This window comes from Arachis ipaensis, chromosome B04 (genome assembly GCF_000816755.2).
Source record: "Arachis ipaensis cultivar K30076 chromosome B04, Araip1.1, whole genome shotgun sequence".
NCBI classification, from domain to species: Eukaryota; Viridiplantae; Streptophyta; class Magnoliopsida; order Fabales; family Fabaceae; genus Arachis; species Arachis ipaensis.
In genome coordinates this window covers 32,975,664-32,980,939 of record NC_029788.2, presented here as the reverse complement: position 1 = coordinate 32,980,939, position 5,276 = coordinate 32,975,664, and the positions used below count along the sequence as shown (strand labels likewise).

The 5,276-nt window shown below is 36.0% G+C and overlaps 1 long non-coding RNA gene across 1 annotated transcript; it reads right to left on the bottom strand.

The window, feature by feature from the left end:
- LOC107639222 lies at positions 829-1,506 on the bottom strand. Its single transcript, XR_001620014.2, has 3 exons — positions 1,391-1,506; positions 1,245-1,311; positions 829-1,009 (listed from the first exon to the last, which is right to left on the bottom strand). It is a non-coding gene; the product is annotated as an uncharacterized LOC107639222 (long non-coding RNA).

Here is a 5,276-nt window from a genome sequence, read left to right as displayed (position 1 = left end):
AAACACAAAACCTTATACGAATAGAATAGATCTACTTGTTCACCTTTCTTTCAACTTCGGATCATATATTCTTGGGCAAGATCCTGCAGCAATTTTATGCAAATATAAATAAAAATCAAATAAATAATAAATAAAATATTATGAGCAAATAAAATCCATAAAGAAAGGGCACAACAGCGCACAAGGATCCTGCTTGGTGGGCTCTAGGGAGAATGTACACAGCCTTATATTTAAAATCAACCTTTACTAACTAGGATTTCATTGAAGTGTGTCCTTAGGATGACAGATATGAAGATATAAGAATATAAACAGTCTCTAAAATTTCTTCACAAGAGAGCAACAATCTAGATGACAACAAATAACTCAGATTTCATAATCTGTCATAGAATCCATTGGTTATGATCAACTCTCATCAATGCTCAATTCTCAGCATGAAGCAACATAATCAACAAATAAAACTCACCAAGATCGCTGCAAGTGTTGACAAAGAGATCGTGAGGGCAAAACGCACCATGTAGAATTCACACACTTCCTTATCGTCCCACGTCACTTCTTTGTACCCTTTCCTCTCTTCCTCGGTCAAGTTGCGAGCTTTTTCCACACAGGAACAAGAAACACACACTAAATTTATCAACTTGGAAGCATCAAATATCGAATTTTTATTTTCCTCAGTTTAGAAACAATGAGGAAGTAAATGATTTGGGGAATGAGAGAATAAAGTTATAAAGATAGCACAGAGGAATAAAATTATTTTGCTTCTATTATGTGTACAAACTATGACTAAATCTAACAACAGAAACATGTCAAATTTCAGCAGATGCTCTATACCTCTTCCTTGAGTCTATTCTCAACATGGAAACTAGACAATTGCTACATGCTAAACTAACACACTAGCCTCTGACTTGTTCTTGTTGAGGCACCAACTTGGATAGCAGATTCTACCCTTTTTGGAAAGCACTAAGGTTGACAATGGTGATCGCTCGGACCATAGCAGAAGCTTTAATAGTTTCTGAGAAAAAGAAAACACAACAACAATAAATAAATAGTAATCAGTGTTGTTTGATGAGAGGTATTCCTTATAGGAAGTTCCTAACTCTCTAATTATATATAAATACATTCAGATAGAGATTTGTAGAATTTGATATATATAGAAAAACACAAGAAACAGAAACAACACAAGTATCATTGTAATTTCAGTGATTATTTTCAATGCAGCAATTATATTTGAGATGACAATTTCATACAGTTCCAATAGAAACACCAGATTCAATATTTGAGGATCCATCCAAAGGATCAAATACAATGATATATCTGCAAAATGGATAGGGAAATTGTTAGTTGGAAATGGTGAATAATGGGTATTAGTTATTTCTAAAGCTCCAAAACTCACTTTCCCTGCTGTTTTGGCTTCTCAAAAATAGCATCTTCAAGCTCTTCTGAAACAAGAAGTCATTGAAAAGAAAACAAATTGCAGTAATTTATATGTAATAGGTAGATTAGACTTGGAGCATTTGATAGTTACACCGATAGAGAGACTTACAGCGCGCCCGCTACTGATTAAGGCGTTAACAAACACCTCATTAGAAAGCACGTTCAATTTCTTTTGCTCCTCACCCTAAAGCATGTATGTTAGAAATACTAATACAGCGACTATTCATGTAAAATAATGTTTTAATGTGAACATAATAGCTGAGAATCGTGAGATGAGAGTACCTTGTTAACAACAGAATAAACGTACTTGCAGCCTCTTTTTCCTGAAACTTTAATATCAGTAAGGTAATCATCAATTAATTACACATTAATCATGTAATTTAAATTAGTTAACACTATTTTAATCATATGGAGGAGGAAAATCAAACGAAGAAGATGAAGTAGATTACTGAATTGATATAGATGGCAGAACCAAATCATACAACCTTAGTCAGAGGCAGCAACAATAGCTTCGCAGCAGCTAGAGAACCAGATTGAATCCGCAAATTGAAGCCAAAGAACCAGACCTCAGAAGCTCTGCCAGAGAAAGCAACAACGGCGTTGCTTGCGGCAGCGAGGAGATGAAAGGTTGTGAAGAGAAAGCAAATCCTCAAATTGAAGAAAAACTTTTGATCGTAGAAGCTCCACCGAAGGAAACATCAATGATGTTGCTTACGGTGGTGAGGAGATGAATGGCGACGAGCAGATGAACAGCAACGAGGAGATGAACGGCGACAATAACATTTCAAATCGAAACCAGAGAAGCAGACCTAGAACCTTAGCCAAAGGTAGCAATGATGCGGGCGGAAATTCGCGAGTTAAGAATGATTATAAAATATGCGTTTCAAGTATAGTTCTCAACCAACCAGAAATCCGCTTATCAATTTAGAAGGGTCTCACAGAAATTAAAATTAAAATACTGGGAGTATGAATCCCAGGTCGTCTCCCAACGAGTTGCAGAAAAGTGTGCTATTTTATTAATCAGATGTTTTCAAAAAGGTTTGAGTTGAATGGCAGAAAATTAAATTAGAGAATTTATATAAATTTAAATAAAAGCCTTGACTGGGAGTTGATTAGCTGGAAGCCCTATTTTTGTTGGAGTACTCTCAAGATTAATTGACAATTGAGGGTTATTATGTTTAGTTGTCCCTTACTCAGTAAGGGAAAGTTAAACAAGTTGGAATGTTGTTTATATCTACAAGTTCCAATCCGCTCTTGGGAGGATTGGTGTTAGTGACTAGAGAGCAATCCAACAATAAACCCAATTATAGTCTTTTTCTTGAGCATCCCAACTCAAGGGTTCCTTTCAATCAACTCCCCATCAAGTTAGGAAACTACTCGCTCATTGTAAATGTAAAATTCATAACATAAGAAAGGGAATTAAAGAAAGACATGATAAATAATGATCAAAAGATTAATTAAAAATAAAAGTAATTCTTGTATTAATAAATGCTAAAATAATCTAATAGTAAAATTAAGTAAATTAAGGAACATGGAAGAGTAAGAGACAAGTAAAGAGAACGAACTAGAATGTCGAAGTCTTGATGAAGCAATAACTCATCTCAATATCCCAATGCAAAAACAATCAAAATAACAAATCCTAAAAACTATCAATGTGTAGAGAGAAAAACCTAGAGGAGAGAAAAACTAGATCTAAAAACTTAAAACTCTGCGGAATGAATGTTGTTGTTGGTTTCTACATGTTCTCTGGCTCTAGTCTGTTTTTCTGGGCCGAAAACTGGGTCAAAATAAGGCCCAAAATCGCCCCCAGCGATTTTGCAGATTATGCAGATCGCGCATGTCACGCGGACGCGTCATTCAGGCGGATGCGTCATTCGGCGTTTCGCTTTGCCACGCGGGCGCGTCGTCCACGCCTCCGTGTCACTTGTGCAGTTTCCAATACGCGCGGCCGCGTCATCCATGCGGCCGCGTCATTGCGATTTCCTCTCTTCCGCGCGGTCGCGTCATCCATGCGGCCACGTCACTTCTCGCTGGTCATCTCCTCAATTTCTTGTGTTCCTTCCTTTTTTTGCAAGCTTCCTTTCCAATCTCTAACTCATTCATGCCCTATAAAGCCTGAAACACTTAACACACAGATCACGGCATCGAATGGAATAAAGGAGAAATAAAATACATAATTAAAAGTCTCTAGGAAGCAAGTTTTCAATCATGCAATAACTTTAGGAAGGAATTATAAATGCATGCTTATTTAATGAATAAGTGGGTAAAGATCATGATAAAACCACATAATTAAACACAATATAAACCATAAATAGTGGTTTATCAACCTCCCCATACTTAAATATTAGCATGTCCTCATGCTTAATTGAAGGAGATAAAATAAATGAGTAGGAACATGTGAAACTCATGCAATGCAATGCAACCTATATATGTAAATGCAACTATATGATTCTTGTCCACTTGATCAAAAGTAAATAAGCTCTTCAAAACAATTACAAATCAAATTCCACTAATTCAATTCTTATACAGCAAGAACAGCTAAAAATGCAAGAAGGCAACTCATGAAAGCAGGGAACATAAAATTTCAAGCATTGAACCCTCACTGAAGATGTATGTACACTCTAGTCTCTCTAGTGTAGAGGTTAATTACTCTATCCTTCTCTAATCATGCTTTCTAATTTTTGTTCTTCTCCTAACCAATCAACAACATTTAATACACCAATGCAAACATCATGAGATCTTTTCAAGGTTGTAATGGGGCCAAGGTGAGGGTAAGGATATATATATGGCTAAGTAAGTTTATAAATTGGATCTTTAATTAACCCAAGCTTTAACATAACCTATATATATTCTATATAACTTTTAAAATTCATACCTAGCTTCCCAGAAATTTCCTTTCACATGCCATACTCATGTTTCAACCTTTTATTTTAATTTTATCATACATGCATTGACCCTTGAATTCTTAATTTAACATTGGGGTAATTTTGTCCCCTTATTTATTTTTTTGAATATTTTTTTTAATTAAACATAAACACAAGTAATGGCCTCAATCATATGCATGCATATAAATACATTAAACATTGGACATATAGGATGAAACAAAATATATATTACAATCATAGAGAAGTAAACACACGAGAATAAAATAGTTATGGTTAAATAATGTAACCATTCATAAAGGCTCAAATCTCACAGGTTGTGTGTTCTTTAGCTCAAAAATTATGTTCCAAATACAACTTCAAGCAAATTTAACATAAAAGTTTTAATTAAAATTAGTGAAATTTTGTTCCAAAGATAGGGTCTTAGAAGAAACTTATTGTCTTTTCAATCAACCAGAACATGCATGCAACTAATCTATTACTATGCAATTTATCCTATTCTACAAAAGAAAAATCTAACTAAAAATCCTAATTTATTGGTGCTAGGGAAGAGAAATTACCTCCGGAAGTCAGGTACTGACTGACCTCCCCACACTTAAGGCTTTGCACCTTCCTCAGTGCCATCTGTCAGGAACAAAGGTGGGTTGGTAGCAGTATCTCCATCGTCGGGGCCATCGTGGCTCCCTGTGCTGGTAAAGGAAGTGGAGTCTGGGGTATCTGAGTCCTTCAATTTTCCCATGATCAGCTCCTTGAGGTATGTGAATCGGCGCTTGTTACGGCGCTCTCTCATCTTAGCTTTCTGTTCATGCCGATCCAACTTTTCAAGAATCTGATGGAGCAGTTGGGCTGTTGTAGGTGCCTGTGGTGTTGAAGAAGGAATATCTTCAACTGGTTCAGTAGGCTGGCTAAAAGTGGCTGCTGGAAGTCTAAGGTACTTCCCGTTAGGGACATACTGATCATCAC